The following is a 26,524-nucleotide window of genomic DNA, read 5'->3' on the forward strand; positions in this document are numbered from 1 at the left end:
CACCCACTCTCTGTTTTATATACAGTCCACAGACACACCCACTCTCTGTTTTATATACAGTCCACAGGATCACCCACTCTCTGTTTTAAATACAGTACATTCACCCACTCTGTTTTAAATGCAGTACAAACATTCACCCACTCTGTTTTAAATACAGTACAAACATTCACCCACTCTGTTTTAAATACAGTACAAACATTCACCCACTCTGTTTTAAATACAGTACAAACATTCACCCACTCTGTTTTAAATACAGTACAAACATTCACCCACTCTGTTTTAAATACAGTACAAACATTCACCCACTCTGTTTTAAATACAGTACAAACATTCACCCACTCTGTTTTAAATTCAGTACAAACATTCACCCACTCTGTTTTAAATACAGTACAAACATTCACCCACTCTCTTTTAAATACAGTACAAACATTCACCCACTCTGTTTTAAATACAGTACAAACATTCACCCATTCTGTTTGAAATACAGTACAAACATTCACCCACTCTCTGTTTTAAATACAGTACAAACATTCACCCACTCTGTTTTAAATACAATACAAACATTCACCCACACTGTTTTAAATACAGTATAAACACTCACCCACTCTGTTTTAAATACAGTACAAACATTCACACACTCTGTTTTAAATACAGTACAAACATTCACGCACTCTGTTTTAAGTACAGTACAAACATTCACCCACTCTGTTTTAAATACAGTACAAACATTCACCCACTCTGTTTTAAATACAGTACACACTCTCACCAATCTGTTTTAAATACAGTCCACACTCTCACCCACTCATTTTTAAATACTGTCCGCACTCTCACCCACTCTCTGTTTAAAATACGGTCCAGACTCCCCCACTCTCTGTTTTAAATACAGTCCACACTCTCACCCACTCTGTTTTAAATACTTTCCACACTCTCACCCACTCTCTGTTTTAAATAAAGGCCACACTCTCACCCAATCTCTGTTTTAAATACAGTCCACACGCTCACCCACTCTCTGTTTTAAATACAGTCCTCACTCTCACCAACTCTCTGTTTTAAATACACTCTACACTCTCACCCACTCGGTTTTAAATACTGTCCACACTCTCACATATTCTCTGTTCAAATACAGTCCACACTCTCACCCACTCTCTGTTTTAAATACAGTCCACACTCTCACGAATCTGTGTTAAATACAGTCCACAATCTCACGGATCTGATTTAAATACAGTCCACACTCTCACCCAATCTCTGTTTTAAATACAGTCCACACTCTCACGAATCTGTGTTAAATACAGTCCACACTCTCACGGATCTGTTTTAAATACAGTCCACAATCTAACGGATCTGTTTTAAATACTGTCCACACTCTCACCCATTCTCTGTTTAAATACAGTGCACACTCTCACGCAATCTGTTCTAAATACAGTCCACACTCTCACCCACTCTTTTGTAAATACTGTCCACAGTCTCACCCACACTCTGATTTAAATACAGTCTACACTCTCACCCACTCTGTTTTAAATACTGTCCACACTCTCACCCACTCTCGGTTTAAAATAAAGGCCACAATCTTACCCAATCTCTGTTTTAAATACAGTCCACAAGCTCACCCACTCTCTGCTTTATATAGAGTCCACAGACACACCCACTCTCTGTTTTATATACAGTCCACAGACACACCCACTCTCTGTTTTATATACAGTCCACAGAGACACCCACTCTCTGTTTTATATACAGTCCACAGAGACACCCACTCTCTGTTTTATATACAGTCCACAGACACACCCACTCTCTGTTTTATATACAGTCCACAGGATCACCCACTCTCTGTTTTAAATACAGTACATTCACCCACTCTGTTTTAAATACAGTACAAACATTCACCCACTCTGTTTTAAATACAGTACAAACATTCACCCACTCTGTTTTAAATACAGTACAAACATTCACCCACTCTGTTTTAAATACAGTACAAACATTCACCCACTCTGTTTTAAATACAGTACAAACATTCACCCACTCTCTGTTTTAAATACAGTACAAACATTCACCCACTTTCTGTTTTAAATACAGTACAAACATTCACCCACTCTCTGTTTTAAATACAGTACAAACATTCACCCACTCTGTTTTAAATACAGTACAAACATTCACCCACTCTGTTTTAAATACAGTACAAACATTCACCCACTCTGTTTTAAATACAGTACAAACATTCACCCACTCTGTTTTAAATTCAGTACAAACATTCACCCACTCTGTTTTAAATACAGTACAAACATTCACCCACTCTCTTTTAAATACAGTACAAACATTCACCCACTCTGTTTTAAATACAGTACAAACATTCAATCACTCTGTTTTAAATACAGTACAAACATTCACTCACTCTGTTTTAAATACAGTACACACTCACCCACTCTCTGTTTGAAATACAGTACAAACATTCACCCACTCTGTTTTAAATACAATACAAACATTCACCCACTCTGTTTTAAATTCAGTACAAACATTCACTCACTCTGTTTTAAATACAGTACAAACATTCACCCACTCTGTTTTAAATACAGTACAAACATTCAATCACTCTGTTTTAAATACAGTACAAACATTCACTCACTCTGTTTTAAATACAGTCCACACTCACCCACTCTCTGTTTGAAATACAGTACAAACATTCACCCACTCTGTTTTAAATACAGTACAAACATTCACCCACTCTGTTTTAAATACAGTACAAACATTCACCCACACTTTTTAAAATACAGTATAAACACTCACCCACTCTGTTTAAAATACAGTACAAGCATTCACCCACTCTGTTTTAAATACAGTACAAACATTCACCCACTCTGTTTTAAATACAGTACAAACATTCACCCACTCTGTTTTAAATACAGTACAAACATTCAACCATTCTGTTTGAAATACAGTACAAACATTCACCCACTCTGTTTTAAATACAGTACAAACATTCACCCACTCTGTTTTAAATACAGTACACACTCTCACCAATCTGTTTTAAATACAGTCCACACTCTCACCCACTCATTTTTAAATACTGTCCGCACTCTCACCCACTCTCTGTTTTAAATACAGTCCAGACTCACCCACTCTCTGTTTTAAATACAGTCCACACTCTCACCCACTCTGTTTTAAATACTTTCCACACTCTCACCCACTCTCTGTTTTAAATAAAGGCCACACTCTCACCCAATCTCTGTTTTAAATACAGTCCACACGCTCACCCACTCTCTGTTTTAAATACAGTCCTCACTCTCACCAACTCTCTGTTTTAAATACACTCTACACTCTCACCCACTCGGTTTTAAATACTGTCCACACTCTCACATATTCTCTGTTCAAATACAGTCCACACTCTCACCCACTCTCTGTTTTAAATACAGTCCACACTCTCACGAATCTGTGTTAAATACAGTCCACACTCTCACGGATCTGATTTAAATACAGTCCACACTCTCACCCAATCTCTGTTTTAAATACAGTCCACACTCTCACGAATCTGTGTTAAATACAGTCCACACTCTCACGGATCTGTTTTAAATACAGTCCACAATCTAACGGATCTGTTTTAAATACTGTCCACACTCTCACCCATTCTCTGTTTAAATACAGTGCACACTCTCACGCAATCTGTTCTAAATACAGTCCACACTCTCACCCACTCTTTTGTAAATACTGTCCACAGTCTCACCCACACTCTGATTTAAATACAGTCTACACTCTCACCCACTCTGTTTTAAATACTGTCCACACTCTCACCCACTCTCGGTTTAAAATAAAGGCCACAATCTTACCCAATCTCTGTTTTAAATACAGTCCACAAGCTCACCCACTCTCTGCTTTATATAGAGTCCACAGACACACCCACTCTCTGTTTTATATACAGTCCACAGACACACCCACTCTCTGTTTTATATACAGTCCACAGAGACACCCACTCTCTGTTTTATATACAGTCCACAGAGACACCCACTCTCTGTTTTATATACAGTCCACAGACACACCCACTCTCTGTTTTATATACAGTCCACAGGATCACCCACTCTCTGTTTTAAATACAGTACATTCACCCACTCTGTTTTAAATGCAGTACAAACATTCACCCACTCTGTTTTAAATACAGTACAAACATTCACCCACTCTGTTTTAAATACAGTACAAACATTCACCCACTCTGTTTTAAATACAGTACAAACATTCACCCACTCTGTTTTAAATACAGTACAAACATTCACCCACTCTGTTTTAAATACAGTACAAACATTCACCCACTCTGTTTTAAATACAGTACAAACATTCACCCACTCTGTTTTAAATTCAGTACAAACATTCACCCACTCTGTTTTAAATACAGTACAAACATTCACCCACTCTCTTTTAAATACAGTACAAACATTCACCCACTCTGTTTTAAATACAGTACAAACATTCAATCACTCTGTTTTAAATACAGTACAAACATTCACTCACTCTGTTTTAAATACAGTCCACACTCACCCACTCTCTGTTTGAAATACAGTACAAACATTCACCCACTCTGTTTTAAATACAATACAAACATTCACCCACTCTGTTTTAAATTCAGTACAAACATTCACTCACTCTGTTTTAAATACAGTACAAACATTCACCCACTCTGTTTTAAATACAGTACAAACATTCAATCACTCTGTTTTAAATACAGTACAAACATTCACTCACTCTGTTTTAAATACAGTCCACACTCACCCACTCTCTGTTTGAAATACAGTACAAACATTCACCCACTCTGTTTTAAATACAGTACAAACATTCACCCACTCTGTTTTAAATACAGTACAAACATTCACCCACACTTTTTAAAATACAGTATAAACACTCACCCACTCTGTTTAAAATACAGTACAAGCATTCACCCACTCTGTTTTAAATACAGTACAAACATTCACCCACTCTGTTTTAAATACAGTACAAACATTCACCCACTCTGTTTTAAATACAGTACAAACATTCACCCATTCTGTTTGAAATACAGTACAAACATTCACCCACTCTGTTTTAAATACAGTACAAACATTCACCCACTCTGTTTTAAATACAGAACAAACATTCACTCACTCTGTTTTAAATAAAGTACAAACATTCACCCACTCTGTTTTAAATACAGTACAAACATTCACCCACTCTGTTTTAAATACATTACACACTCTCACCAATCTGTTTTAAATACAGTCCACACTCTCACCCACTCATTTTTAAATACTGTCCGCACTCTCACCCACTCTCTGTTTTAAATACAGTCCAGACTCACCCACTCTCTGTTTTAAATACAGTCCACACTCTCACCCACTCTGTTTTAAATACTTTCCACACTCTCACCCACTCTCTGTTTTAAATAAAGGCCACACTCTCACCCAATCTCTGTTTTAAATACAGTCCACACGCTCACCCACTCTCTGTTTTAAATACAGTCCTCACTCTCACCAACTCTCTGTTTTAAATACACTCTACACTCTCACCCACTCGGTTTTAAATACTGTCCACACTCTCACATATTCTCTGTTCAAATACAGTCCACACTCTCACCCACTCTCTGTTTTAAATACAGTCCACACTCTCACGAATCTGTGTTAAATACAGTCCACACTCTCACGGATCTGATTTAAATACAGTCCACACTCTCACCCAATCTCTGTTTTAAATACAGTCCACACTCTCACGAATCTGTGTTAAATACAGTCCACACTCTCACGGATCTGTTTTAAATACAGTCCACAATCTCACGGATCTGTTTTAAATACTGTCCACACTCTCACCCATTCTCTGTTTAAATACAGTGCACACTCTCACGCAATCTGTTCTAAATACAGTCCACACTCTCACCCACTCTTTTTTAAATACTGTCCACAGTCTCACCCACACTCTGATTTAAATACAGTCTACACTCTCACCCACTCTGTTTTAAATACTGTCCACACTCTCACCCACTCTCGGTTTTAAATAAAGGCCACAATCTTAGCCAATTTCTGTTTTAAATACAGTCCACAAGCTCACCCACTCTCTGTCTTATATAGAGTCCACAGACACACCCACTCTCTGTTTTATATACAGTCCACAGACACACCCACTCTCTGTTTTATATACAGTCCACAGACACACCCACTCTCTGTTTTATATACAGTCCACAGACACACCCACTCTCTGTTTTATATACAGTCCACAGGATCACCCACTCTCTGTTTTAAATACAGTACATTCACCCACTCTGTTTTAAATACAGTACAAGCATTCACCCACTCTGTTTTAAATACAGTACAAACATTCACCCACTCTGTTTTAAATACAGTACAAACATTCACTCACTCTGTTTTAAATACAGTCCACACTCACCCACTCTCTGTTTGAAATACAGTACAAACATTCACCCACTCTGTTTTAAATACAATACAAACATTCACCCACTCTGTTTTAAATTCAGTACAAACATTCACTCACTCTGTTTTAAATACAGTACAAACATTCACCCACTCTGTTTTAAATACAGTACAAACATTCAATCACTCTGTTTTAAATACAGTACAAACATTCACTCACTCTGTTTTAAATACAGTCCACACTCACCCACTCTCTGTTTGAAATACAGTACAAACATTCACCCACTCTGTTTTAAATACAGTACAAACATTCACCCACTCTGTTTTAAATACAGTACAAACATTCACCCACACTTTTTAAAATACAGTATAAACACTCACCCACTCTGTTTAAAATACAGTACAAGCATTCACCCACTCTGTTTTAAATACAGTACAAACATTCACCCACTCTGTTTTAAATACAGTACAAACATTCACCCACTCTGTTTTAAATACAGTACAAACATTCACCCATTCTGTTTGAAATACAGTACAAACATTCACCCACTCTGTTTTAAATACAGTACAAACATTCACCCACTCTGTTTTAAATACAGAACAAACATTCACTCACTCTGTTTTAAATAAAGTACAAACATTCACCCACTCTGTTTTAAATACAGTACAAACATTCACCCACTCTGTTTTAAATACAGTACACACTCTCACCAATCTGTTTTAAATACACTCCACACTCTCACCCACTCATTTTTAAATACTGTCCGCACTCTCACCCACTCTCTGTTTTAAATACAGTCCAGACTCACCCACTCTCTGTTTTAAATACAGTCCACACTCTCACCCACTCTGTTTTAAATACTTTCCACACTCTCACCCACTCTCTGTTTTAAATAAAGGCCACACTCTCACCCAATCTCTGTTTTAAATACAGTCCACACGCTCACCCACTCTCTGTTTTAAATACAGTCCTCACTCTCACCAACTCTCTGTTTTAAATACACTCTACACTCTCACCCACTCGGTTTTAAATACTGTCCACACTCTCACATATTCTCTGTTCAAATACAGTCCACACTCTCACCCACTCTCTGTTTTAAATACAGTCCACACTCTCACGAATCTGTGTTAAATACAGTCCACACTCTCACGGATCTGATTTAAATACAGTCCACACTCTCACCCAATCTCTGTTTTAAATACAGTCCACACTCTCACGAATCTGTGTTAAATACAGTCCACACTCTCACGGATCTGTTTTAAATACAGTCCACAATCTCACGGATCTGTTTTAAATACTGTCCACACTCTCACCCATTCTCTGTTTAAATACAGTGCACACTCTCACGCAATCTGTTCTAAATACAGTCCACACTCTCACCCACTCTTTTTTAAATACTGTCCACAGTCTCACCCACACTCTGATTTAAATACAGTCTACACTCTCACCCACTCTGTTTTAAATACTGTCCACACTCTCACCCACTCTCGGTTTTAAATAAAGGCCACAATCTTAGCCAATTTCTGTTTTAAATACAGTCCACAAGCTCACCCACTCTCTGTCTTATATAGAGTCCACAGACACACCCACTCTCTGTTTTATATACAGTCCACAGACACACCCACTCTCTGTTTTATATACAGTCCACAGACACACCCACTCTCTGTTTTATATACAGTCCACAGACAAACCCACTCTCTGTTTTATATACAGTCCACAGGATCACCCACTCTCTGTTTTAAATACAGTACATTCACCCACTCTGTTTTAAATACAGTACAAGCATTCACCCACTCTGTTTTAAATACAGTACAAACATTCACCCACTCTGTTTTAAATACAGTACAAACATTCACCCACTCTGTTTTAAATACAGTACAAACATTCACCCACTCTGTTTTAAATACAGTACAAACATTCACCCACTCTGTTTTAATTACAGTACAAACATTCACCCACACTGTTTTAAATACAGTACAAACATTCACCCACTCTGTTTTAAATACAGTACAAACATTCACCCACTCTGTTTTAAAAACAGAACAAACATTCACCCACTCTGTTTTAAATACAGTACAAACATTCACCCACTCTGTTTTAAATACAGTACAAACATTCACTCACTCTGTTTTAAATACAGTCCACACTCACCCACTCTCTGTTTTAAATACAGTACAAACATTCACCCACTCTGTTTTAAATACAGTACAAACATTCACCCACTCTCTGTTTTAAATACAGTACAAACATTCACCCACACTGTTTTAAATACAGTATAAACACTCACCCACTCTGTTTTAAATACAGTACAAACATTCACACACTCTGTTTTAAATACAGTACAAACATTCACGCACTCTGTTTTAAGTACAGTACAAACATTCACCCACTCTGTTTTAAATACAGTACACACTCTCACCAATCTGTTTTAAATACACTCCACACTCTCACCCACTCATTTTTAAATACTGTCCGAACTCTCATCCACTCTCTGTTTTAAATACGGTCCAGACTCACCCACTCTCTGTTTTAAATACAGTCCACACTCTCACCCACTCTGTTTTAAATACTTTCCACACTCTCACCCACTCTCTGTTTTAAATAAAGGCCACACTCTCACCCAATCTCTGTTTTAAATACAGTCCACACGCTCACCCACTCTCTGTTTTAAATACAGTCCTCACTCTCACCAACTCTCTGTTTTAAATACACTCTACACTCTCACCCACTCGGTTTTAAATACTGTCCACACTCTCACATATTCTCTGTTCAAATACAGTCCACACTCTCACCCACTCTCTGTTTTAAATACAGTCCACACTCTCACGAATCTGTGTTAAATACAGTCCACACTCTCACGGATCTGATTTAAATACAGTCCACACTCTCACCCAATCTCTGTTTTAAATACAGTCCACACTCTCACGAATCTGTGTTAAATACAGTCCACACGCTCACCCACTCTGTTTTAAATACAGTCCACAATCTCACGGATCTGTTTTAAATACTGTCCACACTCTCACCCATTCTCTGTTTAAATACAGTGCACACTCTCACGCAATCTGTTCTAAATACAGTCCACACTCTCACCCACTCTTTTTTAAATACTGTCCACAGTCTCACCCACACTCTGATTTAAATACAGTCTACACTCTCACCCACTCTGTTTTAAATACAGTCCACACTCTCACGAATCTGTGTTAAATACAGTCCACAATCTCACGGATCTGATTTAAATACAGTCCACACTCTCACCCACTCTCTGTTTTAAATACAGTCCACACTCTCACGAATCTGTGTTAAATACAGTCCACACTCTCACGGATCTGTTTTAAATACAGTCCACAATCTCACGGATCTGTTTTAAATACTGTCCACACTCTCACCCATTCTCTGTTTAAATACAATGCACACTCTCACGCAATCAGTTCTAAATACAGTCCACAGTCTTACCCACTCTCTGTTTTAAAAACAGTCTACACTCTCACCCACTCTGTTTTAAGTACTGTCCACACTCTCACCCAATCTCTGTTTTATATAGAGTCCACAGACACACCCACTCTCTGTTTTATATACAGTCCACAGACACACCCACTCTCTGTTTTATATACAGTCCACAGACACACCCACTCTCTGTTTTATATACAGTCCACAGACACACCCACTCTCTGTTTTATATACAGTCCACAGACACACCCACTCTCTGTTTTATATACAGTCAACAGGATCACCCACTCTCTGTTTTAAATACAGTACATTCACCCACTCTGTATTAAATACAGTACAAACATTCACCCACTCTGTTTTAAATACAGTACAAACATTCACCCACTCTGTTTTAAATACAGTACAAACATTCACCCACTCTGTTTTAAATACAGTACAAACATTCACCCACTCTGTTTTAAATACAGTACAAACATTCACCCACTCTGTTTTAAATACAGTACAAACATTCACCCACTCTCTGTTTTAAATACAGTACAAACATTCACCCACTTTCTGTTTTAAATACAGTACAAACATTCACCCACTCTCTGTTTTAAATACAGTACAAACATTCACCCACTTTCTGTTTTAAATACAGTACAAACATTCACCCACTCTCTGTTTTAAATACAGTACAAACATTCACCCACTCTGTTTTAAATACAGTACAAACATTCACCCACTCTGTTTTAAATACAGTACAAACACTCACCCACTCTGTTTTAAATACAGTACAAACATTCACACACTCTGTTTTAAATACAGTATAAACATTCACGCACACTGTTTTAAGTACAGTACATACATTCACCCACTCTGTTTTAAATACAGTACACACTCTCACCAATCTGTTTAAAATACAGTCCACACTCTCACCCACTCATTTTTAAATACTGTCCGAACTCTCATCCACTCTCTGTTTTAAATACGGTCCAGACTCACCCACTCTCTGTTTTAAATACAGTCCACACTCTCACCCACTCTGTTTTAAATACTTTCCACACTCTCACCCACTCTCTGTTTTAAATAAAGGCCACACTCTCACCCAATCTCTGTTTTAAATACAGTCCACACGCTCACCCACTCTCAGTTTTAAATACAGTCCTCACTCTCACCAACTCTCTGTTTTAAATAAACTCTACACTCTCACCCACTCGGTTTTAAATACTGTCCACACTCTCACATATTCTCTGTTCAAATACAGTCCACACTCTCACCCACTCTCTGTTTTAAATACAGTCCACACTCTCACGAATCTGTGTTAAATACAGTCCACACTCTCACGGATCTGATTTAAATACAGTCCACACTCTCACCCAATCTCTGTTTTAAATACAGTCCACACTCTCACGAATCTGTGTTAAATACAGTCCACACTCTCACGGATCTGTTTTAAATACAGTCCACAATCTCACGGATCTGTTTTAAATACTGTCCACACTCTCACCCATTCTCTGTTTAAATACAGTGCACACTCTCACGCAATCTGTTCTAAATACAGTCCACACTCTCACCCACTCTTTTTTAAATACTGTCCACAGTCTCACCCACACTCTGATTTAAATACAGTCTACACTCTCACCCACTCTGTTTTAAATACAGTCCACACTCTCACCCACTCTCTGTTTTAAATACAGTCCACACTCTCACGAATCTGTGTTAAATACAGTCCACAATCTCACGGATCTGTTTTAAATACTGTCCACACTCTCACCCATTCTCTGTTTAAATACAATGCACACTCTCACGCAATCAGTTCTAAATACAGTCCACAGTCTTACCCACTCTCTGTTTTAAAAACAGTCTACACTCTCACCCACTCTGTTTTAAGTACTGTCCACACTCTCACCCAATCTCTGTTTTATATAGAGTCCACAGACACACCCACTCTCTGTTTTATATACAGTCCACAGACACACCCACTCTCTGTTTTATATACAGTCAACAGGATCACCCACTCTCTGTTTTAAATACAGTACATTCACCCACTCTGTATTAAATACAGTACAAACATTCACCCACTCTGTTTTAAATACAGTACAAACATTCACCCACTCTCTGTTTTAAATACAGTACAAACATTCACCCACTCTCTGTTTTAAATGCAGTACAAACATTCACCCACTCTGTTTTAAATACAGTACAAACATTCACCCACTCTGTTTTAAATACAATACAAACATTCACCCACTCTGTTTTAAATACAGTACAAACATTCACCCACTCTGTTTTAAATACAGTACAAACATTCACCCACTCTGTTTTAAATACAGTACAAACATTCACCCACTTTCTGTTTTAAATACAGTACAAACATTCACCCACTCTCTGTTTTAAATACAGTACAAACATTCACCCACTCTGTTTTAAATACAGTACAAACATTCACCCACTCTGTTTTAAATACAGTACAAACATTCACCCACTCTGTTTTAAATACAGTACAAACATTCACCCACTCTGTTTTAAATACAGTACAAACATTCACCCACTCTGTTTTAAATTCAGTACAAACATTCACCCACTCTGTTTTAAATTCAGTACAAACATTCACTCACTCTGTTTTAAATACAGTCCACACTCACCCACTCTCTGTTTGAAATACAGTACAAACATTCACCCACTCTGTTTTAAATACAGTACAAGCATTAACCCACTCTGTTTTAAATACAGTACAAACATTCACCCACTCTGTTTTAAATACAGTACAAACATTCACCCACTCTGTTTTAAATTCAGTACAAACATTCACCCACTCTGTTTTAAATACAGTACAAACATTCACCCACTCTCTTTTAAATACAGTACAACCATTCACCCACTCTGTTTTAAATACAGTACAAACATTCAATCACTCTGTTTTAAATACAGTACAAACATTCACTCACTCTGTTTTAAATACAGTCCACACTCACCCACTCTCTGTTTGAAATACAGTACAAACATTCACCCACTCTGTTTTAAATACAATACAAACATTCACCCACTCTGTTTTAAATTCAGTACAAACATTCACTCACTCTGTTTTAAATACAGTACAAACATTCACCCACTCTGTTTTAAATACAGTACAAACATTCAATCACTCTGTTTTAAATACAGTACAAACATTCACTCACTCTGTTTTAAATACAGTCCACACTCACCCACTCTCTGTTTGAAATACAGTACAAACATTCACCCACTCTGTTTTAAATACAGTACAAACATTCACCCACTCTGTTTTAAATACAGTACCAACATTCACCCACACTTTTTAAAATACAGTATAAACACTCACCCACTCTGTTTAAAATACAGTACAAGCATTCACCCACTCTGTTTTAAATACAGTACAAACATTCACCCACTCTGTTTTAAATACAGTACAAACATTCACCCACTCTGTTTTAAATACAGTACAAACATTCACCCATTCTGTTTGAAATACAGTACAAACATTCACCCACTCTGTTTTAAATACAGTACAAACATTCACCCACTCTGTTTTAAATACAGAACAAACATTCACTCACTCTGTTTTAAATAAAGTACAAACATTCACCCACTCTGTTTTAAATACAGTACAAACATTCACCCACTCTGTTTTAAATACAGTACACACTCTCACCAATCTGTTTTAAATACACTCCACACTCTCACCCACTCATTTTTAAATACTGTCCGCACTCTCACCCACTCTCTGTTTTAAATACAGTCCAGACTCACCCACTCTCTGTTTTAAATACAGTCCACACTCTCACCCACTCTGTTTTAAATACTTTCCACACTCTCACCCACTCTCTGTTTTAAATAAAGGCCACACTCTCACCCAATCTCTGTTTTAAATACAGTCCACACGCTCACCCACTCTCTGTTTTAAATACAGTCCTCACTCTCACCAACTCTCTGTTTTAAATACACTCTACACTCTCACCCACTCGGTTTTAAATACTGTCCACACTCTCACATATTCTCTGTTCAAATACAGTCCACACTCTCACCCACTCTCTGTTTTAAATACAGTCCACACTCTCACGAATCTGTGTTAAATACAGTCCACACTCTCACGGATCTGATTTAAATACAGTCCACACTCTCACCCAATCTCTGTTTTAAATACAGTCCACACTCTCACGAATCTGTGTTAAATACAGTCCACACTCTCACGGATCTGTTTTAAATACAGTCCACAATCTCACGGATCTGTTTTAAATACTGTCCACACTCTCACCCATTCTCTGTTTAAATACAGTGCACAATCTCACGCAATCTGTTCTAAATACAGTCCACACTCTCACCCACTCTTTTTTAAATACTGTCCACAGTCTCACCCACACTCTGATTTAAATACAGTCTACACTCTCACCCACTCTGTTTTAAATACTGTCCACACTCTCACCCACTCTCGGTTTTAAATAAAGGCCACAATCTTAGCCAATTTCTGTTTTAAATACAGTCCACAAGCTCACCCACTCTCTGTCTTATATAGAGTCCACAGACACACCCACTCTCTGTTTTATATACAGTCCACAGACACACCCACTCTCTGTTTTATATACAGTCCACAGACACACCCACTCTCTGTTTTATATACAGTCCACAGACACACCCACTCTCTGTTTTATATACAGTCCACAGGATCACCCACTCTCTGTTTTAAATACAGTACATTCACCCACTCTGTTTTAAATACAGTACAAGCATTCACCCACTCTGTTTTAAATACAGTACAAACATTCACCCACTCTGTTTTAAATACAGTACAAACATTCACCCACTCTGTTTTAAATACAGTACAAACATTCACCCACTCTGTTTTAATTACAGTACAAACATTCACCCACACTGTTTTAAATACAGTACAAACATTCACCCACTCTGTTTTAAATACAGTACAAACATTCACCCACTCTGTTTTAAAAACAGTACAAACATTCACCCACTCTGTTTTAAATACAGTACAAACATTCACCCACTCTGTTTTAAATACAGTACAAACATTCACTCACTCTGTTTTAAATACAGTCCACACTCACCCACTCTCTGTTTGAAATACAGTACAAACATTCACCCACTCTGTTTTAAATACAGTACAAACATTCACCCACTCTCTGTTTTAAATACAGTACAAACATTCACCCACACTGTTTTAAATACAGTATAAACACTCACCCACTCTGTTTTAAATACAGTACAAACATTCACACACTCTGTTTTAAATACAGTATAAACATTCACGCACTCTGTTTTAAGTACAGTACAAACATTCACCCACTCTGTTTTAAATACAGTACAAACATTCACCCACTCTGTTTTAAATACAGTACACACTCTCACCAATCTGTTTTAAATACAGTCCACACTCTCACCCACTCATTTTTAAATACTGTCCGAACTCTCATCCACTCTCTGTTTTAAATACGGTCCAGACTCACCCACTCTCTGTTTTAAATACAGTCCACACTCTCACCCACTCTGTTTTAAATACTTTCCACACTCTCACCCACTCTCTGTTTTAAATAAAGGCCACACTCTCACCCAATCTCTGTTTTAAATACAGTCCACACGCTCACCCACTCTCTGTTTTAAATACAGTCCTCACTCTCACCAACTCTCTGTTTTAAATACACTCTACACTCTCACCCACTCGGTTTTAAATACTGTCCACACTCTCACATATTCTCTGTTCAAATACAGTCCACACTCTCACCCACTCTCTGTTTTAAATACAGTCCACACTCTCACGAATCTGTGTTAAATACAGTCCACACTCTCACGGATCTGATTTAAATACAGTCCACACTCTCACCCAATCTCTGTTTTAAATACAGTCCACACTCTCACCAATCTGTGTTAAATACAGTCCACACGCTCACCCACTCTGTTTTAAATACAGTCCACAATCTCACGGATCTGTTTTAAATACTGTCCACACTCTCACCCATTCTCTGTTTAAATACAGTGCACACTCTCACGCAATCTGTTCTAAATACAGTCCACACTCTCACCCACTCTTTTTTAAATACTGTCCACAGTCTCACCCACACTCTGATTTAAATACAGTCTACACTCTCACCCACTCTGTTTTAAATACAGTCCACACTCTCACGAATCTGTGTTAAATACAGTCCACAATCTCACGGATCTGATTTAAATACAGTCCACACTCTCACCCACTCTCTGTTTTAAATACAGTCCACACTCTCACGAATCTGTGTTAAATACAGTCCACACTCTCACGGATCTGTTTTAAATACAGTCCACAATCTCACGGATCTGTTTTAAATACTGTCCACACTCTCACCCATTCTCTGTTTAAATACAATGCACACTCTCACGCAATCAGTTCTAAATACAGTCCACAGTCTTACCCACTCTCTGTTTTAAAAACAGTCTACACTCTCACCCACTCTGTTTTAAGTACTGTCCACACTCTCACCCAATCTCTGTTTTATATAGAGTCCACAGACACACCCACTCTCTGTTTTATATACAGTCCACAGACACACCCACTCTCTGTTTTATATACAGTCCACAGACACACCCACTCTCTGTTTTATATACAGTCCACAGACACACCCACTCTCTGTTTTATATACAGTCAACAGGATCACCCACTCTCTGTTTTAAATACAGTACATTCACCCACTCTGTATTAAATACAGTACAAACATTCACCCACTCTGTTTTAAATACAGTACAAACATTCACCCACTCTGTTTTAAATACAGTACAAACATTCACCCACTCTGTTTTAAATACAGTACAAACATTCACCCACTCTGTTTTAAATACAGTACAAACATTCACCCACTCTCTGTTTTAAATACAGTACAAACATTCACCCACTTTCTGTTTTAAATACAGTACAAACATTCACCCACTCTCTGTTTTAAATACAGTACAAACATTCACCCACTCTGTTTTAAATACAGTACAAACATTCACCCACTCTGTTTTAAATACAGTACAAACATTCACCCACTCTGTTTTAAATACAGTACAAACATTCACCCACTCTGTTTTAAATTCAGTACAAACATTCACCCACTCTGTTTTAAATACAGTACAAACACTCACCCACTCTGTTTTAAATACAGTACAAACATTCACACACTCTGTTTTAAATACAGTATAAACATTCACGCACACTGTTTTAAGTACAGTACAAACATTCACCCACTCTGTTTTAAATACAGTACACACTCTCACCAATCTGTTTTAAATACAGTCCACACTCTCACCCACTCATTTTTAAATACTGTCCGCACTCTCATCCACTCTCTGTTTTAAATACGGTCCAGACTCACCCACTCTCTGTTTTAAATACAGTCCACACTCTCACCCACTCTGTTTTAAATACTTTCCACACTCTCACCCACTCTCTGTTTTAAATAAAGGCCACACTCTCACCCAATCTCTGTTTTAAATACAGTCCACACGCTCACCCACTCTCAGTTTTAAATACAGTCCTCACTCTCACCAACTCTCTGTTTTAAATACACTCTACACTCTCACCCACTCGGTTTTAAATACTGTCCACACTCTCACATATTCTCTGTTCAAATACAGTCCACACTCTCACCCACTCTCTGTTTTAAATACAGTCCACACTCTCACGAATCTGTGTTAAATACAGTCCACACTCTCACGGATCTGATTTAAATACAGTCCACACTCTCACCCAATCTCTGTTTTAAATACAGTCCACACTCTCACGAATCTGTGTTAAATACAGTCCACACTCTCACGGATCTGTTTTAAATACAGTCCACAATCTCACGGATCTGTTTTAAATACTGTCCACACTCTCACCCATTCTCTGTTTAAATACAGTGCACACTCTCACGCAATCTGTTCTAAATACAGTCCACACTCTCACCCACTCTTTTTTAAATACTGTCCACAGTCTCACCCACACTCTGATTTAAATACAGTCTACACTCTCACCCACTCTGTTTTAAATACAGTCCACACTCTCACCCACTCTCTGTTTTAAATACAGTCCACACTCTCACGAATCTGTGTTAAATACAGTCCACAATCTCACGGATCTGTTTTAAATACTGTCCACACTCTCACCCATTCTCTGTTTAAATACAATGCACACTCTCACGCAATCAGTTCTAAATACAGTCCACAGTCTTACCCACTCTCTGTTTTAAAAACAGTCTACACTCTCACCCACTCTGTTTTAAGTACTGTCCACACTCTCACCCAATCTCTATTTTATATAGAGTCCACAGACACACCCACTCTCTGTTTTATATACAGTCCACAGACACACCCACTCTCTGTTTTATATACAGTCAACAGGATCACCCACTCTCTGTTTTAAATACAGTACATTCACCCACTCTGTATTAAATACAGTACAAACATTCACCCACTCTGTTTTAAATACAGTACAAACATTCACCCACTCTCTGTTTTAAATACAGTACAAACATTCACCCACTCTCTGTTTTAAATGCAGTACAAACATTCACCCACTCTGTTTTAAATACAGTACAAACATTCACCCACTCTGTTTTAAATACAATACAAACATTCACCCACTCTGTTTTAAATACAGTACAAACATTCACCCACTCTGTTTTAAATACAGTACAAACATTCACCCACTCTGTTTTAAATACAGTACAAACATTCACCCACTTTCTGTTTTAAATACAGTACAAACATTCACCCACTCTCTGTTTTAAATACAGTACAAACATTCACCCACTCTGTTTTAAATACAGTACAAACATTCACCCACTCTGTTTTAAATACAGTACAAACATTCACCCACTCTGTTTTAAATACAGTACAAACATTCACCCACTCTGTTTTAAATACAGTACAAACATTCACCCACTCTGTTTTAAATTCAGTACAAACATTCACCCACTCTGTTTTAAATTCAGTACAAACATTCACTCACTCTGTTTTAAATACAGTCCACACTCACCCACTCTCTGTTTGAAATACAGTACAAACATTCACCCACTCTGTTTTAAATACAGTACAAGCATTAACCCACTCTGTTTTAAATACAGTACAAACATTCACCCACTCTGTTTTAAATACAGTACAAACATTCACCCACTCTGTTTTAAATACAGTACAAACATTCACCCACTCTGTTTTAAATACAGTACAAACATTCACCCACTCTCTTTTAAATACAGTACAAACATTCACATACTCTGTTTTAAATACAGTACAAACATTCACCCACTCTGTTTTAAATACAGTACAAACATTCACACACTCTCTGTTTTAAATACAGTACAAACATTCACCCACTCTCTGTTTTAAATACAGTACAAACATTCACCCACTCTCTGTTTTAAATACAGTACAAACATTCACCCACTCTGTTTTAAATACAGTACAAACATTCACCCACTCTGTTTTAAATACAGTACAAACATTCACCCACTCTGTTTTAAATACAGTACAAACATTCACCCACTCTGTTTTAAATACAGTACAAACATTCACCCACTCTCTTTTAAATACAGTACAAACATTCACCCACTCTCTTTTAAATACAGTACAAACATTCAATCACTCTGTTTTAAATACAGTACAAACATTCATTCACTCTGTTTTAAATACAGTCCACACTCACACACTCTCTGTTTGAAATACAGTACAAACATTCACCCACTCTGTTTAAAATACAGTACAAACATTCACCCACACTGTTTTAAATACAGTACAAACATTCACCCACACTGTTTAAAATACAGTATAAACACTCACCCACTCTGTTTTAAATACAGTACAAAGATTCACCCACTCTGTTTTAAATACAGCACAAACATTCACCCACTCTGTTTTAAATACAGTACAAACATTCACCCACTCTGTTTTAAATACAGTACAAACATTCACTCACTCTGTTTTAAATACAGTCCACACTCACCCACTCTCTGTTTGAAATACAGTACAAACATTCACCCACTCTGTTTTAAATACAGTACAAACATTCACCCACTCTCTGTTTTAAATACAGTACAAACATTCACCCACACTGTTTTAAATACAGTATAAACACTCACCCACTCTGTTTTAAATACAGTACAAACATTCACACACTCTGTTTTAAATACAGTATAATCATTCACGCACTCTGTTTTAAGTACAGTACAAACATTCACCCACTCTGTTTTAAATACAGTACAAACATTCACCCACTCTGTTTTAAATACAGTACACACTCTCACCAATCTGTTTTAAATACAGTCCACACTCTCACCCACTCATTTTTAAATACTGTCCGCACTCTCACCCACTCTGTTTTAAATACAGTACAAACATTCACCCACTCTCTGTTTTAAATACAGTACAAACATTCACCCACTCTCTGTTTTAAATACAGTACAAACATTCACCCACTCTCTGTTTTAAATACAGTACAAACATTCACCCACTCTGTTTTAAATACAGTACAAACATTCACCCACTCTGTTTTAAATACATTACAAACATTCACACACTCTCTTTTAAATACAGTACAAACATTCACCCACTCTGTTTTAAATACAGTACAAACATTCACCCACTCTGTTTTAAATACAGTACACACTCTCACCAATCTGTTTTAAATACAGTCCACACTCTCACCCACTCATTTTTAAATACTGTCCGCACTCTCACCCACTCTCTGTTTTAAATACGGTCCAGACTCACCCACTCTCTGTTTTAAATACAGTCCACACTCTCACCCACTCTGTTTTAAATACTTTCCACACTCTCACCCACTCTCTGTTTTAAATAAAGGCCACACTCTCACCCAATCTCTGTTTTAAATACAGTCCACACGCTCACCCACTCTCTGTTTTAAATACAGTCCTCACTCTCACCAACTCTCTGTTTTAAATACACTCTACACTCTCACCCACTCGGTTTTAAATACTGTCCACACTCTCACATATTCTCTGTTCAAATACAGTCCACACTCTCACCCACTCTCTGTTTTAAATACAGTCCACACTCTCACGAATCTGTGTTAAGTACAGTCCACAATCTCACGGATCTGATTTAAATACAGTCCACACTCTCACCCAATCTCTGTTTTAAATAAAGTCCACACTCTCACGAATCTGTGTTAAATACAGTCCACACTCTCACGGATCTGTTTTAAATACAGTCCACAATCTCACGGATCTGTTTTAAATAGTGTCAACACTCTCACCCATTCTCTGTTTAAATACAGTGCACACTCTCACGCAATCTGTTCTAAATACAGTCCACACTCTCACCCACTCTTTTGTAAATACTGTCCACACTCTCACCCACTCTTTTGTAAATACTGTCCACACTCTCACCCACTCTCGGTTTTAAATAAAGGCCACAATCTTACCCAATCTCTGTTTTAAATACAGTCCACAAGCTCACCCACTCTCTGTTTTATATAGAGTCCACAGACACACCCACTCTCTGTTTTATATACAGTCCACAGACACACCCACTCTCTGTTTTATATACAGTCCACAGACACACCCATTCTCTGTTTTATATACAGTCCACAGACACAACCACTCTCTGTTTTATATACAGTCAACAGGATCACCCACTCTCTGTTTTAAATACAGTACATTCACCCACTCTGTTTTAAATACAGTACAAACATTCACCCACTCTGTTTTAAATACAGTACAAACATTCACCCACTCTCTGTTTTAAATACAGTACAAACATTCACCCACTCTCTGTTTTAAATGCAGTACAAACATTCACCCACTCTGTTTTAAATACAGTACAAACATTCACCCACTCTGTTTTAAATACAATACAAATATTCACCCACTCTGTTTTAAATACAGTACAAACATTCACCCACTCTGTTTTAAATACAGTACAAACATTCACCCACTCTGTTTTAAATACAGTACAAACATTCACCCACTTTCTGTTTTAAATACAGTACAAACATTCACCCACTCTCTGTTTTAAATACAGTACAAACATTCACCCACTCTGTTTTAAATACAGTACAAACATTCACCCACTCTGTTTTAAATACAGTACAAACATTCACCCACTCTGTTTTAAATACAGTACAAACATTCACCCACTCTGTTTTAAATTCAGTACAAACATTCACCCACTCTGTTTTAAATTCAGTACAAACATTCACTCACTCTGTTTTAAATACAGTCCACACTCACCCACTCTCTGTTTGAAATACAATACAAACATTCACCCACTCTGTTTTAAATACAGTACAAGCATTAACCCACTCTGTTTTAAATACAGTACAAACATTCACCCACTCTGTTTTAAATACAGTACAAACATTCACCCAATCTCTTTTAAATACAGTACAAACATTCACCCACTCTGTTTTAAATACAGTACAAACATTCACCCACTCTCTGTTTTAAATACAGTACAAACATTCACCCACTCTCTGTTTTAAATGCAGTACAACATTCACCCACTCTGTTTTAAATACAGTACAAACATTCACCCACTCTGTTTTAAATACAGTACAAACATTCACCCACTTTCTGTTTTAAATACAGTACAAACATTCACCCACTCTCTGTTTTAAATACAGTACAAACATTCACCCACTCTGTTTTAAATACAGTACAAACATTCACCCACTCTGTTTTAAATACAGTACAAACATTCACCAACTCTGTTTTAAATACAGTACAAACATTCACCCACTCTGTTTTAAATACAGTACAAACATTCACCCACTCTGTTTTAAATACAGTACAAACATTCACCCACTCTCTGTTTTAAATACAGTACAAACATTCACCCACTCTCTGTTTTAAATACAGTACAAACATTCATTCACTCTGTTTTAAATACAGTCCACACTCACACACTCTCTGTTTGAAATACAGTACAAACATTCACCCACTCTGTTTGAAAAACAGTACAAACATTCACCCACTCTGTTTTAAATACAGTACAAACATTCACCCACTCTGTTTTAAATACAGTACAAACATTCACCCACACTGTTTAAAATACAGTATAAACACTCACCCACTCTGTTTTAAATACAGTACAAACATTCACCCACTCTCTTTTAAATACAGTACAAACATTCACCCACTCTGTTTTAAATACAGTACAAACATTCACCCACTCTGTTTTAAATACAGTACAAACATTCACTCACTCTGTTTTAAATACAGTCCACACTCACCCACTCTCTGTTTGAAATACAGTACAAACATTCACCCACTCTGTTTTAAATACAGTACAAACATTCACCCACTCTCTGTTTTAAATACAGTACAAACATTCACCCACACTGTTTTAAATACAGTATAAACACTCACCCACTCTGTTTTAAATACAGTACAAACATTCACACACTCTGTTTTAAATACAGTATAAACATTCACGCACTCTGTTTTAAGTACAGTACAAACATTCACCCACTCTGTTTTAAATACAGTACAAACATTCACCCACTCTGTTTTAAATACAGTACACACTCTCACCAATCTGTTTTAAATACAGTCCACACTCTCACCCACTCATTTTTAAATACTGTCCGCACTCTCACCCACTCTCTGTTTTAAATACGGTCCAGACTCACCCACTCTCTGTTTTAAATACAGTCCACACTCTCACCCACTCTGTTTTAAATACTTTCCACACTCTCACCCACTCTCTGTTTTAAATAAAGGCCACACTCTCACCCAATCTCTGTTTTAAATACAGTCCACACGCTCACCCACTCTCTGTTTTAAATACAGTCCTCACTCTCACCAACTCTCTGTTTTAAATACACTCTACACTCTCACCCACTCGGTTTTAAATACTGTCCACACTCTCACATATTCTCTGTTCAAATACAGTCCACACTCTCACCCACTCTCTGTTTTAAATACAGTCCACACTCTCACGAATCTGTGTTAAGTACAGTCCACAATCTCACGGATCTGATTTAAATACAGTCCACACTCTCACCCAATCTCTGTTTTAAATAAAGTCCACACTCTCACGAATCTGTGTTAAATACAGTCCACACTCTCACGGATCTGTTTTAAATACAGTCCACAATCTCACGGATCTGTTTTAAATAGTGTCAACACTCTCACCCATTCTCTGTTTAAATACAGTGCACACTCTCACGCAATCTGTTCTAAATACAGTCCACACTCTCACCCACTCTTTTGTAAATACTGTCCACACTCTCACCCACTCTTTTGTAAATACTGTCCACACTCTCACCCACTCTCGGTTTTAAATAAAGGCCACAATCTTACCCAATCTCTGTTTTAAATACAGTCCACAAGCTCACCCACTCTCTGTTTTATATAGAGTCCACAGACACACCCACTCTCTGTTTTATATACAGTCCACAGACACACCCACTCTCTGTTTTATATACAGTCCACAGACACACCCATTCTCTGTTTTATATACAGTCCACAGACACAACCACTCTCTGTTTTATATACAGTCAACAGGATCACCCACTCTCTGTTTTAAATACAGTACATTCACCCACTCTGTTTTAAATACAGTACAAACATTCACCCACTCTGTTTTAAATACAGTACAAACATTCACCCACTCTCTGTTTTAAATACAGTACAAACATTCACCCACTCTCTGTTTTAAATGCAGTACAAACATTCACCCACTCTGTTTTAAATACAGTACAAGCATTCACCCACTCTGTTTTAAATACAATACAAATATTCACCCACTCTGTTTTAAATACAGTACAAACATTCACCCACTCTGTTTTAAATACAGTACAAACATTCACCCACTCTGTTTTAAATACAGTACAAACATTCACCCACTTTCTGTTTTAAATACAGTACAAACATTCACCCACTCTCTGTTTTAAATACAGTACAAACATTCACCCACTCTGTTTTAAATACAGTACAAACATTCACCCACTCTGTTTTAAATACAGTACAAACATTCACCCACTCTGTTTTAAATACAGTACAAACATTCACCCACTCTGTTTTAAATTCAGTACAAACATTCACCCACTCTGTTTTAAATTCAGTACAAACATTCACTCACTCTGTTTTAAATACAGTCCACACTCACCCACTCTCTGTTTGAAATACAATACAAACATTCACCCACTCTGTTTTAAATACAGTACAAGCATTAACCCACTCTGTTTTAAATACAGTACAAACATTCACCCACTCTGTTTTAAATACAGTACAAACATTCACCCAATCTCTTTTAAATACAGTACAAACATTCACCCACTCTGTTTTAAATACAGTACAAACATTCACCCACTCTCTGTTTTAAATACAGTACAAACATTCACCCACTCTCTGTTTTAAATGCAGTACAACATTCACCCACTCTGTTTTAAATACAGTACAAACATTCACCCACTCTGTTTTAAATACAGTACAAACATTCACCCACTCTGTTTTAAATACAGTACAAACATTCACCCACTCTCTGTTTTAAATACAGTACAAACATTCACCCACTTTCTGTTTTAAATACAGTACAAACATTCACCCACTCTCTGTTTTAAATACAGTACAAACATTCACCCACTCTCTGTTTTAAATACAGTACAAACATTCACCCACTCTCTGTTTTAAATACAGTACAAACATTCACCCACTTTCTGTTTTAAATACAGTACAAACATTCACCCACTCTCTGTTTTAAATACAGTACAAACATTCACCCACTTTCTGTTTTAAATACAGTACAAACATTCACCCACTCTCTGTTTTAAATACAGTACAAACATTCACCCACTCTGTTTTAAATACAGTACAAACATTCACCCACTCTGTTTTAAATACAGTACAAACATTCACCAACTCTGTTTTAAATACAGTACAAACATTCACCCACTCTGTTTTAAATACAGTACAAACATTCACCCACTCTGTTTTAAATACAGTACAAACATTCACCCACTCTCTGTTTTAAATACAGTACAAACATTCACCCACTCTCTGTTTTAAATACAGTACAAACATTCATTCACTCTGTTTTAAATACAGTCCACACTCACCCACTCTCTGTTTGAAATACAGTACAAACATTCACCCACTCTGTTTGAAAAACAGTACAAACATTCACCCACTCTGTTTTAAATACAGTACAAACATTCACCCACTCTGTTTTAAATACAGTACAAACATTCACCCACACTGTTTAAAATACAGTATAAACACTCACCCACTCTGTTTTAAATACAGTACAAACATTCACCCACTCTCTTTTAAATACAGTACAAACATTCACCCACTCTGTTTTAAATACAGTACAAACATTCACCCACTCTGTTTTAAATACAGTACAAACATTCACTCACTCTGTTTTAAATACAGTCCACACTCACCCACTCTCTGTTTGAAATACAGTACAAACATTCACCCACTCTGTTTTAAATACAGTACAAACATTCACCCACTCTCTGTTTTAAATACAGTACAAACATTCACCCACACTGTTTTAAATACAGTATAAACACTCACCCACTCTGTTTTAAATACAGTACAAACATTCACACACTCTGTTTTAAATACAGTATAAACATTCACGCACTCTGTTTTAAGTACAGTACAAACATTCACCCACTCTGTTTTAAATACAGTACAAACATTCACCCACTCTGTTTTAAATACAGTACACACTCTCACCAATCTGTTTTAAATACAGTCCACACTCTCACCCACTCATTTTTAAATACTGT

This window comes from Carcharodon carcharias, chromosome 4 (genome assembly GCF_017639515.1).
Source record: "Carcharodon carcharias isolate sCarCar2 chromosome 4, sCarCar2.pri, whole genome shotgun sequence".
NCBI lineage: Eukaryota > Metazoa > Chordata > Chondrichthyes > Lamniformes > Lamnidae > Carcharodon > Carcharodon carcharias.